The following is a 17524-nucleotide window of genomic DNA, read 5'->3' on the forward strand; positions in this document are numbered from 1 at the left end:
TGTGTGTGTGCGCGCGCGCGTGCTGAAAATTTAATGTTTGACGGGGCTGCTAGGGGCGCCTTGGAAGATGGCTGACAATACCATCTCTCCAGCTCACACAAGGTAATTAAGAGGCTGATATGGGAGTAAATCAGCCTCCCAAAATTCTTCCTGGGGAAGGGAAGATGCAGCCTCGTCCGTAAAGGTAAAGGTAAAGGTACCCCTGCCCGTACAGGCCAGTCGTGTCCGACTCTGGGGTTGCGCACCCATCTCGCTTAAGAGGCCGGGGACCAGCGCTGTCTGAAGACACTTTCGGGTCACGTGGCCAGCGTGACAAGCTGCATCTAGCGAGCCAGCACAGCACACAGAAACGCCGTTTACCTTCCCACTAGTAAGCGGTCCCTATTTATCTACTTGCACCCGGGGGTGCTTTCGAACTGCTAGGTTGGCAGGCGCTGGGACCGAGCAACGGGAGCGCACCCCGCCATGGGGATTCAAACCGCCGACCTGACGATCAGCAAGTCCTAGGCGCTGAGGTTTTACCCACAGCACCACCCGCGTCCCAGCCTCGTCCGTAGTTGCCCATAAATCACCCCTGGGTTCGAAAGAAGGAGGGGGTGGGGACTTCCAGAGGCGGCGCCAGCGGCAATGGCGGATTCCCTCTAGCTTTGAGGGATTAGCTCCGCGGAAATCGGGTCTAGCCGCTACAGCGAAGTGGGGACCCTCTTGAAAATCACAGGCAGATGAGCCTGTGACCGCGGGGACTCGGCGGGCACCTTCAGCGCCCCCCCAATCTGCAAAGGAACCCAGCTACGGGCTCCGGAGCGGGAACGGGGTGTGTGGCGCGGTGCTGAGAGTCAATTGCTTCTTCCGTGGAGTGAAGCCACACAACTGTTGTCGGAGAGCGTCAACCTTTTTCCTGTGACAATTCGGCTATTGAACAACTACCCGTGAGTAGGTCAAGTTTAAAGTTTAAAGACTTGAGAATAAGAGGAAGAAAAAGCACTGATTTGGTACCGAAGCAGGAAGGCGTAAACAGGAAGTCCGCCTTCCTTCTCTGTAAATAGATCAAAGCAAAGACTATTTAAGCCAAGACCTGGCAAACTTCTTAAAGGGATTTAAATTCCAACATCAATATATCGGAATTCCCTCCCTGAGTTGCAGGAGAGGGGAGGGAAAAGGGGGAAGTATCTTTGCCTGCGGGGGAAAAAAAAGAGAGAGAGGACAAAGGAAACACTGCTTAATGCCCAGGATCGGACTGTCAATGGGCAACAAAATTACCGCACTGTGAATCGCACCGTTAATGGACAATGTAAATTAATAGTTACTCTGTAAGAAAGATACTTTGATTCTGACTGGTCTCTCTGGACTTGAAGGAAGTTGAAACTGTTGCTTATTTTGCTAAATGGGGGATTTGTAAAAATTGAAAAGCTAACAAGTATTGACTGATACTGTGTCCCCCTAGAGGAACTTTGAAATTGTTACAGCTGGCAAGGGAATTTTCCACTGTAAATCGGCCAGGGGGATTTTCCACTGAAAATTGGCCGTGGGATTGACCTTGATTCCCAGACAAGTGTTATGGCAGACTTGCCACAGGAAAAAACAACAAGATCGGGTAAAATTAGACAGCAGCGTAGACCATCAGCATCTGGTCCTATTGCTCCACCAGGGGAGGATCCTGTTAAAGTCGGGTCAAAAGGAATGGCATCTGAAGAGGTCTTAGCTTCAGCACTAGGGAAAATTTATGAATCCTTGGAAAAATTAAGTAAACAAGTGGCTGAAGCATCAACTAAAATTGACCAAAATACCATAAGTATCAATAATCTGGGGCAAAAGGTGAATTCAAATACAGAATCTATCGAGAAATTGCTGCAGGAATCCACATTGAACCGAAAGACAGCTGAAGAAGCAAAGGAAAAGGCACTGGCTGTAGAGGAAAAGATACCACCGATATGCAAACAAATTGAGGAGCACAGGTTGATGCTGTCTATGATTGAATTGAAGGAAAGACAGACAAATTTAAGGATCAGGGCTGTACCTGAATCTGAGAAAGATAACTTAAGTGACTTTCTTACGCAGGAATTTGTAGGCTTTTGGAATTTAGACGCTGATAAGCAAGACTTTAAGATAGTAAGTGCTTTTAGACTTGGAAAAGGGGAGAGAAAGAACAGAGTGAGAGACTGTTTGATTTCCCTCCGAACAAAAGAGGAGAGAGATAAAATACTGAGCCTGCACTTTCAGAGGACCTTGGAAATACAGCAATCAAGAGTGGAGATATTTAAGGATATTCCAAAATATCTTTTGGATCTTAGGTCCAATTACGGAGACTTGGTGGCCCTGTTGAGAAGAAGCAGAACTCCTTTCAGGTGGGAATTCCCCCAAGGCCTATTGTCAGGGAACTGACATCAGAGCGAAAAGCGGAGGCAGGGCTCCAGAGCGATGCCGGAGAGGGAACCAGTCGGGGGGAAGGAATTCAGTGTGACACCAATAGAGAGGAGATGGAGGAATCGGTGTCAGGGCTCCAAGACCCTTCAACCGAAACCAGCGGAGAGAGTGCTGGCACGCCCTTGCCATCCCCTTACTTGCGCAGACGCGTTCCGCGCAGGGAACATAGGCAGAGACTTGGGGTCAAGCAGCTTTTATGCTGGAAGAGATTCAAGAAACGCCCACTGGCAGATTCTGCAAGTGACTAACAGGTCACGGAGGGCGAGCTCTAACCCTGAACATGTTTGAGCAAACCACCTAATCGAAGTGGAGGCAGTTTACGCACGAGTAACCACACAATACCATTACACTTATCTTTTACCTTTAAAGGAAAAAAGTTTAAAATAAGATCAGTGGAAGATCAAGGAAAATTTCTGAGAGACCATGGAGAAGACCTGCAAAAAGTATCTGAAGAAGAGCCAACAACATTAGAACCAGGAATACTAGACATAGTATCACTACCTTTGGGATTGGACAATCTACAGAAAGTGGTACCACCGACAGAGCAAGAACATTCACTAGGTGGAGTCGGAGGAAAAGCAAAATAATTACACCATGTCTCTGCAACTATTAAGTTGGAATATTCACGGTCTTAATTCCCCGGAGAAAAGGAAAAAAGTTTTCCATTTATTGAAAAAGGAACAATTGGACTTGATTTGTTTACAAGAAACACATGTGATAAGGCTAGGAAAGTATTGATTAACAAAAGATTGGGTCAAGAGTTTATTTCATCGGACAAGGTTAAAAAAAGAGGAGTAGTGATTTATGCAAAAGAGAGCCTATCACCGAAATTTATTTTTAAAGATGATCAAGGAAGATTTGTGGCAATCGAAATTCAAACACAAGGAGAGAAATTTCTGATAGTAGGAGTTTATGCGCCAAATGAGGGGAAATCTGAATTTTTTAAGAAGTAGCATGAGACATTGCTGGACTATATGGACTATAACATCATAATGATGGGAGATATGAATGGAGTGGTATCCACACATATGGACAAGTCACAACGACAGGTAGTTACCAAGGATGGCAGACTACCAAAAACTTTTTTCGAGATGATTGACAATATGGACTTGATAGATACTTGGAGAACAAAGAATCCCCTGGGCAGAGAGGGAACCTTCTTTTCTGAAGCCAAAATGACATGGACAAGAATTGACCAAATTTGGATAACTAGAGGACTGGCTCCTAAAATTCGAAAAGTGGAAATATGTCCCAAAACTTGCTCTGACCATAATGCCGTGAGAATGGACATGAAATTAACACCAACTGGCTCCTTCAGATGGAGGATGAATGACACCTTATTTAGAGATGTAGAGGTTATTAAGAAGGCCCAAAAAACCTTGAGAGACTACTTTGAGATAAATATGAACACTACTATTGAAAAAAGAGTAATCTGGGATGCAAGCAAAGCGGTTATGAGGGGGTTTCTAATTCAACAGAATGTAATAAAGAAGAGAACCCAAAATGAGAAAAAAGAAATTTTTTTTAGAGAAAATAAGAGAAGGTGAGAAGAAACTGAGAGTGAAACCAAAGTTACAAGAGATTCTGAGAGAAATAAAGCTACATCAAGTTCAATATATGAAAATGATAAACCAGGATATAGAATGGAAAATAAAACAGATGAGACAAAGGACATTTGAATCTGCTAACAAATATGGGAAATTGTTAGCTTGGCAGATGAAAAAAAGACAAAAACTTAATACCATTATTAATTTGGAAGTGGAAGGAAAGAACGTACAGAATCCAGGGGAAATTAGGAAATGCTTCCAGAGATACTTCAAACAGTTGTATACACAAGGGCCACAGAAAGAGACTGATATAGACCAATTCCTAAAAACAAATGGATTACAAAAAAATTCTCAAGAAAATAAGTTGTTGCTGAACTACAAAATAACAGAACAAGAGGTAGAAGGTGCCATCCAGATCATGCAGTTGGGCAAATCTCCAGGGCCGGATGGGTTAACCTCAAAATATTATAGCTCATTGAAAGATTGGATAATTCACGCACTAAAGGAGGTTTGTAATGAAATTTTGGAGGGGGGAAAAGCGCCAGAGTCGTGGAAGGAGGCTTTTATTACACTTATACCGAAATCTGAGACGGAAAAGACCCAACTTAAAAATTACCGCCCCATTTCCCTGCTTAACGTGGATTACAAAATTTTTGCAGACATCCTGGCAAAAAGATTTAAAAAAGTATTAGTGGAGGAAATACATAAAGACCAAGCTGGCTTTCTCCCGTGTAGACACTTGTCTGATAACATGAGGAATATAATCAATATTTTGGAGAAGCTGCAAGTGAACATTAATACTAAAGCAGTTTTAATCTTTGTAGACGCGGAGAAAGCCTTCGACAATATTTCTTGGAACTTCATGAAGAAAAATCTTCAGGGAATGGGGGTTGGTCAAGGTTTTGAAAACGGTATAGGTGCAATTTATTCAGAACAAAAGGCTAAATTAATAGTCAACAATGTGGTGACAGAGGAATTTAAGATAGAGAAAGGAACACAACAAGGCTGCCCAATTTCCACATTACTTTTTATCTCGGTCCTGGAGGTTTTGCTAATTATGATTAGAAAGGACCATCTGATTAAAGGGGTACAGGTCGGAGCTAAACGGTATAAATTGAAAGCTTTTGCAGGATGATTTAGTACTGACATTACAGGAACCAGAGGTAAAGGTAAAGGTACCCCTGCCCGTACGGGCCAGTCTTGACAGACTCTGGGGTTGTGCGCCCATCTCACTTAAGAGGCCAGGGGCCAGCGCTGTCCGGAGACACTTCCGGGTCACGTGGCCAGCGTGACATCGCTGCTCTGGCGAGCCAGAGCCGCACACGGAAACGCCGTTTACCTTCCCGCTGGTAAGCGGTCCCTATTTATCTACTTGCACCCGGAGGTGCTTTCAAACTGCTAGGTTGGCAGGCGCTGGGACCGAGCAGCAGGAGCGCACCCCGCCGCAGGGATTCGAACCGCCGACCTTTCAATCGGCAAGTCCTAGGCGCTGAGGCTTTAACCCACAGCGCCACCTGTGTCCCACAGGAACCAGAATCTAGTACTAAAAGAGTACTGGAACTGATTCAAGAATTTGGTCAACTGGCAGGATTCAAATTGAATAAGTCAAAAACTAAGGTTCTTGAGAAAAATTTAACATCGATTGAGAAAGAGAGATTTCAGAAAGAGACAGGTTTAACACTGGTAAAGAAAGTAAAATACCTGGGGGTCAACATGACAGCTAAGAATTTAAATCTATTTAAAGATAACTATGAGAAATGTTGGTTAGAAGTGAAAAAGGATCTGGAAATATGGTCAAATTTGAAGCTTTCCTTGTTAGGCCGAATTGCTGTTATAAAGATGAATGTATTGCCAAGAATGTTATTTTTGTTTCAATCATTGCAAATTTTGGACAAGATGGACTGTTTCAAGAAGTGGCAAAGAGATATTTCTAGATTTGTCTGGCAGGGCAAGAAGCCCAGAATAAAATTTAAAATATTAACTGATGTAAAGGAAAGAGGTGGATTTGCCCTGCCAGACCTTAAACTTTATTACGAATCAGCAGCATTCTGCTGGTTGAAAGAATGGCTGCTCCTTGAAAATACAGACATTTTGGACTTAGAAGGTTTTAATAACGTTTTTGGGTGGCATGCATATTTGTGGTATGACAAGGTTAAAGCACACAAAGCATTTAAAAATCATATTGTTAGAAGAGCATTGTTTAATGTCTGGATAAGGTATAAAGACTTACTTGAAAGTAAAACCCCAAGGTGGTTATCACCAATGGAAGCAAAGGCTCTGAAAAAGCTCAATATGGAGGCCAAATGGCCGAAATATTGGGAGATTTTGGAACAAGAGGGAGATAGATTAAAACTGCAGAGTTTTGGAAAATTAAAAAACAAAGTGCGAGATTGGCTTCATTATTACCAAATAATGGAGGTTTATAAATTGGATAAGAAAATTGACTTCCAGGTGGAAAAATCAAAACTGGAAACAGAATTATTAGAACCTAAAACTAAGAATTTGTCAAGAATGTATAACTTGCTGTTGAAATGGAATACTCAAGATGAAACGGTTAAATCTGCTATGATTAAATGGGCACAAGATGTTGGACATAACATTATGTTGGCTGACTGGGAACAGTTATGGACAACAGGTATGAAATTTACAGCATGTAATGCCTTAAGAGAGAATATTATGAAAATGATATACAGGTGGTACATGACACCAGTCAAGCTTGCAAAAATATATCATTTGCCTGACAATAAGTGTTGGAAATGTAAGGAAAATGAAGGTACATTCTTTCACCTTTGGTGGACGTGCCCAAGGATTAAGGCTTTCTGGGAAATGATATATAATGAAATGAAAAAGGTATTTAAGTATACCTTCCTGAAGAAACCAGAGGTCTTTCTCCTGGGCATGGTCGGCCAATTGGTGCCAAAAAAGGATAGAACTTTCTTTATGTACGCCACAACAGCATCAAGAATACTTATCGCAAAGCATTGGAAGACACAAGATCTACCCACCCTGGAAGAATGGCAGATGAAAGTAATGGACTACATGGAATTGGCGGAAATGACCGGCAGAATCCGAGACCTGGGAGAAGAGTTGGTGGAAGAAGACTGGAAAAAATTTAAAGACTATTTGCAGAAATATTATAAAATTAATGAAAGTTAAAATGATGTTGGAATGAAACGAAGTGGTTTTAGCAATAAGGTTAGAATCAATGTGCAAAAATAGATTGATAATAGATGAAAATATAAAGTTACAATGTGTTAAGATATTGGATTAAGATTAAAACAAAGAGGGAAAGGATTTGCTGAACAAATTATCTGAATTGGAATATAGAAAAGGGAGGTGAGAGGGGGTCAAGAAATTAAGTAAATGAAGCATAAGCAATGAAAAGATAGACTTGTTTTTAATTTTGTGTTGTTTTTTTCTCTTTAATTTGTTTTTTGTAATCTTTTGTCTTTTTTGTACTTTTGTACTTTTGTATTTTGTATTTTTATTTTTACTTTGTAATCCTATTTGTTGTTCAAAAACTTTAATAAATATATTTAAAAAAAAAACGAAAGAAGGAGGGGGTGAGGGCACTGGACGGAAAGCCCTTGAGTGAGCTTTGGATCTCCCGGACGCTGCTTCTGAGAGCGACGCTAGTTGCATTACTTAAGATAAAATATTCGATATAAAAGTAATTGCACATGCTTCGAGCGAAAAAAAGGTTTATCAGCTGCTAATTGAGCCTGCCATTGAGAAGTTAAGAATGATGGAATGGACTGCACAGAAGATAACATCAAAGAATAACAACTATGTTAGTATGTTGAAACGGAACGGAAAGGGGTGGGAAGCTTCTTCTCTTTACGATATTACCTAACAACCCCTCCCCTAGAAGAACCGTCACATGACTGATAGCAAGTGAGATTAGAAAATAAACTGTGTGGAAATAAAAATAATAACTAAAGGCTTTGTTTTTCAGAAGATCTGGAAAGAAAAATGAAAGGCTCTCCTGTGACGCAGTTCTTAATCGGGATCCGCCATTATGAGACAGACTATATTGCGAGATTAACCGTCAAAGGGGGAGGTGAGCCACTGCTTTGATGTTTGGATTGTAAGTTTGATTTGGCAAAATCTCCCCTGGAAAGACTGATTTATGGTGCAACTGGTCTGGGAAAATTAATGAGCAGACGCTTAGAATTTATTTCATCGGAACTGACAAAAATGGCGCCTGCCGCCCGAGCAGGACTTTTGGATCAGTGTGTGATGATTTACTGCAAACAAAAGACTTACCAGCTTTGAAAAGAAAAGAAAGGGAGAGCCTTACAAAGTTCACACAGAAACATAATAATGCTTGCTTTAACTCGCCTGTGGAAATAACTCAGAGGTTATTAAAAAGAAAAACGATAACAACAAGAAGATCGGAAGATGGGACTTGTGAACACCAAAAGCAGCAGAAATATGAGATGATTGGACCCTTACTGGATTGGACCCAACAAAAATTTAAAATTTGGCAAAATATTTGGACTTAATGATATGTATTGGTATAATTTGGAATAACTAATGTGATATGATTGGACTGTTAAATGGAAAATTTAATAAAAAATATTATTTTTTTAAAAAAAGAAAATTTAATGTGTGACATGGCATTTCACATTGTGTTCCCCAGATGTGCCTGCAGAAAGGGGCTAAAGAAGGCTGAAACTTTGTAAACTGTGTCACAATCATGACCTACCAATCAGGACAACAAGCAACCATGGAACAATGAAACAAAATACTGTATAGATAAACAGATTATAGACTTATGCTGATTGGAGGTGTCTTGAAGTTTCTCTAGATTGCAAAAGTTTCCAAGATTAACAAAGGAGTTCAATAGCAGCAGGTTCTCTCATGACTGCTAGAAGGATTGTTGTGCAAACTATCCTCAGATGACTGAGGATGCCTCCAGACTGTCCATATTCGGCAGAAGGGATTCAAGCACATATTGGGAAACTGAAGTTGGTGCATTCAAAATGGATTAAAGTGCTTTGTTGCCCTAGCACAGGAAATCTGCTTTTGGAAAAAGAAACACAAGTCTTGCAGTTAGGAAAGTGATGGGGAAATGCATTGAAAATGCAGCGAACAAACAATTAATGGGAAGATGCAGGGCCTTTTTTTCAGCTGGAACCTGCACCTCTCAAGTGGGTGCCATTGCCATCATTAGAGAACGAGGGAGACATTCATGGTAAGATCCAGCACCTCTTTCTCTGGAAAAATAGCACTGGCAATATCCTGCAAGCAAATTAGGAAGAATGCTTGTTGTCATATAAACTCCCTGTTTTGAGCAAGCAAATTGGGATGAAAACGGCCACCTGGAGGAGCACGAAATTCAGTGCAATCAGGTTTGCACCCACAGGGCTCCTTGAGAACTGGGCTGTTGTTAGATAAGAATGAAAAGCCATAAGCGGCATAAGAAGATCTGTATAAATATTGCTGATAGTGTTAAATGTTGCCTTCAGGCTGAAACAGGTGTCCATGCCCAGCCTTGATCTTTCCACCTGCCCACTGCACCTCTTCACCTTTCAGGTAAGTGGTTTGTAGGGCAGCTCTGTACCACCATGCCAGCCACTCCTATTCCCTCCCCCAAACCACCTCAGTGTAAATGCTTTAGAAATTATTACCAAATAAAACTACAATGAGGTGAAAAATTCTGACACAAGAACCAAATGCGGGAAACTGAGCATTTCTCTCCCTCTCTCCCCCTTACTTGCTTATTTTTCATTGGTTATCATTCGTATAGTAAAGTCCTTTAATGACTGAGGAGCTGCTGTCATAGATCACATTTGACAGAGTAGCCATGTAGTTTGGTTCTTCCTTAGTTGTGCAAAATAACTGTGGGTGCAGTGCATTTAAAGCTGAAGGGAGAACGTCAAGTTTTAATTGATAGTCCAATTCAAAGCCAGTTCCAGGTGCAATTTCAACCCCCAAGTGAAATCCTGCAGGTCCCAACTCCTGAAACACCGACATCTGCAGTAAGTGTCTGCAGAAGCACTTGCATCAGTATGATCTGCAGTATGATCTTAATCCTTTATATCCTTTCTGCTAAAACCACATAGTGTTTTTCCCCAACATCTTTCTAACATTCCTTGATTTTACAATATTTCTGAAGATAAACTTTAAATTTCTTCCACTCTTCTTCCACCGACTCTTCTCCTTGGTCTCGGATTCTGCCAGTCATCTCAGCCAGTTCCATATAGTCCATCAGCTTCGTCTGCCAGCAACCCACTCTTTTCATGCCCCCTCCCCTAACACCCTGGTGCCGCATCCTTCTGGAACATTGTGGTGATATCAAAAGGTTGTTTTATAGTGAATTACCAAACCACTGCAGCCATTTGGTAAATTCGGGACCAGGCAAGGGGCCTTGTTCAAGTGTCAGTGGGCTGTCCGCAGCTGCCCCACCATGGTATTGCCACTGGTTCTGGAACAATGAACTAACTAAAGCTTCGGATCACAGCTGGACTTGTTCCCATCTTCGCTGTAAATTTGTGGGACTATGACTGAGGCCCACCCACCACACCAGATGCAGGCTACCCAGCCACAACAGGTCTCTTCCTTAAAGACCGCTTTCCTTCCATTTTGTACTGAAAGCTAACAGACATTTTGTATTTCGGAGCAAAAAATGGATAGCTTGCTTTCTGGCAACAGTGCTCAGCTGAAATAATTATCGATATATTTCGACATCTGCCGCAGCAGGTGGGAACGGGGGTGAGCTTGAACTTCTTGCGATGGCCCAGAAGCCTCAGAGTCAGGAGGACCTCTGTGTCAGATGGAGACGGGTGTTGGGGAACGTACCATCTGCAGACATTACCTTCGGTCTAAGCCTGAAGCCGTGACAAATTAATGGACCAAATACGAAAACCTCCTGGGTGAAACCACATAATCTCCTTAAGTCAAGGAATGACTTAATAGTACTTTCTGTTGCTTTTAGAGTCTTTGCCACAAGGATCTCAGTTTAATTAAGGCAAGCAGCAAGAATTGCAAGGTGGTCTGGAAAAACGGGTTAAACTGAATGCAGCAATAAGGAGCTCTGGGAGGAATTTAATTGCTGTTGGAAAAAAGCCAGTGCCAGCTCCAGGTCTTGAGGGGCCCTTGGGCAAGACATTCTCCATAGGCCCTTCCTCCTGCAGGGAGCCTACCTTCCCACTGCCATTGCTGGCAGATGTTCCTGCTCCTTGGCCTCATCACAGCTGTGCCACCTTCTCGCTTGCCAGAACCAATAAGCAAGCCAGCAGTTGCAGCTGCTTCCCTTCCTCCACCTCACCACAGTCGTTGTTTGCTTGCCCATCTGAGCCAGAGCAAGTGATCGAGGAACAATAAGACCAAAATAGTGAAGGAGGAAGAGCAAGTCCAGAGCACTCCTGTCAGTCAACTCACCACTGACTGTTTTGTTTTGGCTTAACACTTTGTATTTTCTCCAAGTTATTTGTGGCCAGCAGTGTACATTTTAGAAAATTGTGTTGAATAATCATTTGATCTATTTTTTTCAGTTTTATAATCACATTTGTCTTCACACAGGTTGGCCACTGTGAGAACAAGAAGCTGGACTAAATGGGCTATTGGCCTGATCCAGCAGCCTCTTCCTATGTAGTTATGCACTCCTCCTCCACAAGGCTCAAGAACTGTGGGGGATTGGGAAATGGCTTTCACAGCCCAATTCAATGTCCACTTCACCCTCTCAAACTAGTTGGGACTTGCTTCTGAGAGAATATGCATAGGGTTACCCTGTCAGTGTCAACCAACACATGATACTCTCCAGCAAGTTTTCCACCAGTAACATAAACACCACATGGCATTCCTTACCCAGCAGGTCAGATAAACCCGGAAATTAATCCCGAACTGTGCAAGTGGGTGTGATGAATCTATTGTAATGAAACCTCTAAGCCACTTATAAAAAAGCCAATCCTTTCTTTTGATGGCAAGTGGTAACTAGTCAGCTGAGTGTTGAATGTCCCAGAGGGAAGAAAGGATGTGAGTTGCATGTAATCTAAAGGTAAAGGTACCCCTGCCCGTACGGGCCAGTCCTGTCCGACTCTAGGGTTGTGCGCCCATATCACTTAAGAGGCCGGGGGCCAGCGCTGTCCGGAGACACTTCCGAGTCACGTGGCTAGCGTGACGAAGCTGCTCTGGCGAGCCGGCACCAGCGCAGCACACGGAAACGCCGTTTACCTTCCCGCTATAAAGCGGTACCTATTTATCTACTTGCACTTAGGGGTGCTTTCAAACTGCTAGGTGGGCAGGAGCTGGGACCGAAAGACGGGAGCTCACCCTGCTGCGGGGATTCGAACCGCCGACCATGCGATCGGCAAGCCCTAGGCGCTGAGGTTTTACCCACAGCGCCACCCGCATGTAATCTAGATGAGACCAAAATAAGGATGAGTTAACCTTTTGATTTCTTGGTGTGTTGGTGGCTGAACTGCACAGTAAGGATTTCTGACCTGCATCTGACTCCAGCCTTGACACTGCGCATATGAACTTAGTAGGGTATCTATCATCTTTCCTCCTCTCTTTCTTCTTTTCAACATTTCAACAAAAAACAAAACACCTGTGTATTCTGCACTGCATTGTCTTCTATAAGCTCATGTTTCCTCATCCCTCCCGCCTAGTCTCTTAATCCTCTTAGTTTATTGCATTGTTCAGGAATGGCTCAATACACTTTGCTGCCTGAGGCAAAGGATAAGTTGACGTGTGTCCCACCCCCAGTTCTATGTTCAGGAGCCAACTGGTCTTTCTTCAGTACTGGAGACAGGACAGCAGCATTCTCTTGCACACCTGAAGGCAGCTGACTAGGCTGCAGGGCAGGCCACATGCAGCTGATGCTGATGCTGAGATGGCCTCATTCTGCTGGCACTGGTTTTTGCTGATTTTAGAGTGTAAACCTAAGGGCAGGGAATCATTACTTTTTAAAGCGCTCCACCTGCCCTGCCACTTTCCTCTGGGAAAACCTGCTCTTTACCGCTGAATTGGAGCAAACGTCAGTAGGGTTTTCTCTGGATTGATGTTTGCTCCGATTTAGCACTAAAGAGTGGATTTCCCAAGGGGAAGCGGCAAGGCAAACGCAAAACCACTCAGACCTGTGCTTTCTAGGGAAAAGAAGAAGTGTGGGCGAGCCCTAATAGTTTTAGACACTTTAGAATTTGGTGGTAGTGGTGGATGAGCACATGGACAGATGTGGCTCAGGCCTGATAAAAGAGGCAATTCCCTAGTAGTGGTTTGCTGCAGAGTGCAAGTAATTGCTTTGCAGTAGACTGGTTATCTGTATTGGGCCTGCCAATTTCTTTTACTATTTATTTCTGTGTTATATTTAGCAGTCACCTCACGCTATGAGCCTCTAGAGTTCATGTACAAGAGGTTTCTGATCAGGTGAAGAAAAGTGGTGTGAGTCTCCTTTAACATTTGGCAGGAAAATCAACTGACTCCACTCAGACACATTGCACAGTGACAGTCGGGCTGCATCTACCACCCCCAATGACCTCTGCCTCCCCTCTACCCCTACTTCCTCCCCCAATGAACTAACCTGAGTTGTGCTTTGTATGCACTCCCCACATGCCTATAATCTTTATTCAATATACTGCTTGTGCAAAATCTGCTGCTCTAATCTAATTTGTGTGCTTCATTGTGCAAACATCACATGAATGGCTTATCGCAGTGAAAGGCATATTGTAGCAGGGAATCTCATGCTGGTATAATTAAAGGCCTGCTTGCATAGCCATTCACACCTCTGTTTGCAGGGATTTATAACTTAGCTGTACAAATGAATTCAGTCTCTACTGAAAATTGGTGTTCTTTGATCCAGAGCATCCCTGCTTTGGAAGAACTTACCAAATGCAGAGATGGGAAATGGTCATTAAAGATAAAATAAGTTGGAGTCAGCGAGAGAGATACATCCCTGACCTCTACAACTTATTGTGACAGCAAGCAAGGCAATGTGTTCATGTGAAGCCCTTGGCATCTAGAAAAATAGGGGCCTATACTGTAATTAGAACAAAGCTTCTTTTTTGCAGTTTCTGCTACATTGCAGCAACATGTTTAGAAGTGGGGCAGCTGAGTGGGTTACATGTTTTGATCCCAAATTTTGTTCTGAATTACTCCAAATTTATACCAATGTAACACAATACAGTTTTCCCTAGGGCCACATTCATATTGTGGCTAAAGCTGTGGTCCTAATAGCACTTCTTTGAAAATTAAAATTAATGAGGCCCTTCAGCTGAAGAGTAAGAATCTGCACCACCCTGTTTGTTATTAATGTTTATTGAAAAGGCTGGAGGGAAATGATGCAATGTCAAGTTCTATTGTCAGTTGGAATCATTCTTATTTTGGTGTGGATGTTTACAGCACAACTGAGTCTAATGGGATTTACTCCCAGGTAAATGAGACTTTGTATTATGTGCACACAAGAATGCCTTTGCTTTTCCTGGTGAAATGTTGGAAGCCAATAGAGTATGGCATCTGTTTATTACATGGATTCCTCTCTTCTTCCAAGGAGCTCAGGGCAGTGGCCTGCATAGGATTATCCCATTTTATCCTTACTACAACCCCATGAAATAAGTTAGTCTGCAAGACTGAGGCTGGTCCAAGGTCACATGTAGGCTTCAGGTCTTTGTCTTAGCTAGAATTCAAAGCCAGGTCTCCTGGACCCAGTGTGCTTTTCCCTGACTCACCTTACCATCAACGCTTCAGCACCCTCACAAACATGGCCCCTCTGGTGTGGAGTATAATATTGGCCAAACCTTCTAGGGCTCTTGTGGCTTTAAGCCAGCATACTGTCTCTGGATTTCTATTCACCATATGAAAAAGTATGATGAGCACACTGACTTCTAAGCCAGAAATTGCTGTTGAGGGAGTTTCTTCCTTTACTAGTAGCCAACTGGCACACTTCAGTCTCTCCCCACTCCTTTGCCTTCAAAGGAGAGCAATGGAACATGGCCAAGGCTAAAAGGCAGGGAGTAAAAACTGTGCATACAGCAAGGTGTGGTCCTGATACCCGCATTTATGAGCTTCACCCATATGAGCCTCTGTCTACAGTCATTGAAAATTCTTGGAAAACAGGTGAGGCCCCTGCAGACTAAAGACAGGCAAATGTCCCTATTTTTAAATAGGGTGGGGAAGAAGAACCAGTTTACTACCGACTGGGGAGCTTGACATCAATGCCAGGAAAGGTCCTTGGACAAATAATTAAACAATCTGTGAGCACCTAGAAAAGGATGCTGTGATTACTAAGACCCAGGATGGGTTTCTCAAAAGCAAGTCCTGCCAGACAAAATTCATTTCCTTTTTTGATAGAGTTACAAGCTTGGTGGATCATGGGGATGCTGTGGACATAGTGTATCTTGATTTCAGAAACGCTTTTGACAAAGTCCCCTATGATATTCTTGCAAAGAAGCTGATAAAATGTGGGTTAGTTAGGTCAGCTTGTTGACTGACATTAATGGTTCCTCGTCATCCTGGGGAAAAGTGACAAGTAGGGTGCTGCAGGACAGAGGTGGAGCTAGCTACTCCGACACCTGGAGCGGCGCACATGCTGTGCACCCAAGGGCGGGGCTAGCCACCCATGGGGGCACCACCCATGGCAAGCGTCACAGGGAGGTTCAGCCCGAGGCAAGCGTCCCAGGGGGGAGGCATGGCGATGTCACCCCCCCTCAGGGAGGACATCCGGGGTGGACTGCCCCCACTGCCCCCCTTCCTCCGCCACTGCTGCGGGATACTGTCCTGTGCCCATTGTTGTTCAATGTCTTTATAAATAACTTGGATTAAGGAATTGAGGGGATGTTCATCAAATTTGCAGATAACACCAAATTGGGAGGGGTAGCTAGTGCTGCAGAAAGTAGAATTGGGGTCCAAGATGACCCTAACAGAATGGAAAACTGGGGCAAAACTAACAGAATGAATTTCACTAGGGACATATGTAAGGTTCTATACTTAAGCAGGAAGAACCACCTGCACCTGGCCTAGAGGTAAAATGTGACTCTCCAGTCATCTTTAGTTAGCTTCTGGGACACTCCTGGGATCATTCCGCTGTCACACTAGCCTTCTCTATGCCCTCATTGATTGCTTTTGTCTGACTGGAATGTACCCTTGAACTATGATTATCCCTCTTGCTTGTCTGATTGGAAGTTGGGTGTGGGTGTGTGTCTGGGTTTTGCATGGCTGTTTGCTGCATAGCCTACTGCACAAATGCAAGAATCACATCTATTGCTCCATCTATTTTGCCTGTGGCTCCACCCACACCCATCAAGTGGCATGTGGCCCCTGGATGTTTGCCCACAAAGGTATGTGGGGTATATTTCTATAGGAGATCAGCTAGGGAGGCAGGACCAGACAGGCTGCTTTAGCTCTGAAGACCTACTATAATAATGTAAAGATGTAATAAAACTCTTGGGGGTTGTCCTGTTGTATTGTTGTAAGAAATTGTGCTATTATGATGATGTGGCTTTTCATGTTAGCAGGATCTACTTGTGCAGGATCCACCATCAGGCAATGCATGGTCTCCAGTCCACCAGTGCTGAGACAGAGGGTCTGTCATCTAATCCCACCCTATGAGGATTCCAGCAGCCCCTGGATGTTACAGTAATGTCTCTCAGGCAAAAGAACAGGGAGAGGAAGTCACATTGTACAGGCTTGTACATCTTGTGCTAACAAGATGACTTCCTTTGATATGACTCAAGAGTGCCCCTGAAAATGTGTAAATGCTACACCATTTAACTAAGGCACTGGATCTCCCTGTGCCATTGGAACACCAAAGAAATAAGATCTCTTTGCATCAAAGAGCCTGAGACTGTTGTCAATTGTCCTCAGCTTCTAAACATGCAGAGGATCTAAATATGTAGATGTAGGGATGCTGTCACAGGAGTGTGCAGGCCAGTATTCACACCGTTCAAAGATGGAATTAACTTTTTATTAGCAAAAACATGATCTCTACAGACTTGATTGTTGGGCCTAATGAGCAAAGCAGTTCGTTTCTGGTGGTCTTCCTGCATGAAAATCAGTTGCCGAGACTGAAAGTCCCTGCCTTCTTAGTGCTTTCCCCAAGCAATCAGAGACTGTGCCTTCATATAGCTAACTTCTCCTCTCTCCTTTTCATGCCTCTTCTCGTTCTGGGAGACAATGTGGGAGGGGAGCTTGTTGCAGCAGGAGGGGGCAAGACTCGTGACTCTTCACCAGCTTGATTCATTTCTGCCTCTTGGCCTCCCTCCTCCCACACACCTGCTTCAGCTTCTGCCTTTGATTCTTGACTTCTCTATGCCACAGCCTCTCCCACCTGTTACTTCTTCAGCTCCTCTTCCCAGCCTTCTCCATCTTCTCCCTCTGACCCCTGTCATCCCACCACCACTCCCTGGGTTCTGAGCCTTCTTCCCTTGATGGTTCCCCAGCTGGTTCCACCATTCCTCTGCTTCCAACCTGTACACGACAGATGCAAAACCTTCTTAAATGAAAAGTGACCTTAGGTTTATACTATAATCATTATGGCACCTTGACTAATACCTTGCAATGTCACAATAGGCAATTACACAGCAGAGATGAGGAACCTGTGGCCCTCCAGCTCC

The 17524-nt window shown here is 43.5% G+C and overlaps 2 long non-coding RNA genes across 2 annotated transcripts; both read left to right on the plus strand.

Annotated features, from left to right (window-relative positions):
* Positions 1–7693: 7693 nt before the first annotated feature.
* On the plus strand, positions 7694–8554 carry LOC307209432. The gene is made up of 2 exons (XR_013835583.1): positions 7694–7765; positions 7927–8554. It is a non-coding gene; the product is annotated as an uncharacterized lncRNA (long non-coding RNA).
* Positions 8555–9440: 886 nt separating this feature from the next.
* Positions 9441–16745, plus strand: LOC307209337. The gene is made up of 2 exons (XR_013835550.1): positions 9441–9509; positions 16427–16745. It is a non-coding gene; the product is annotated as an uncharacterized lncRNA (long non-coding RNA).
* The last annotated feature ends 779 nt before the right edge of the window (positions 16746–17524 follow it).

The sequence above is a fragment of the Podarcis cretensis genome (genome assembly GCF_951804945.1).
Source record: "Podarcis cretensis genome assembly, chromosome: 2".
In the NCBI taxonomy this organism is placed as follows: domain Eukaryota; kingdom Metazoa; phylum Chordata; class Lepidosauria; order Squamata; family Lacertidae; genus Podarcis; species Podarcis cretensis.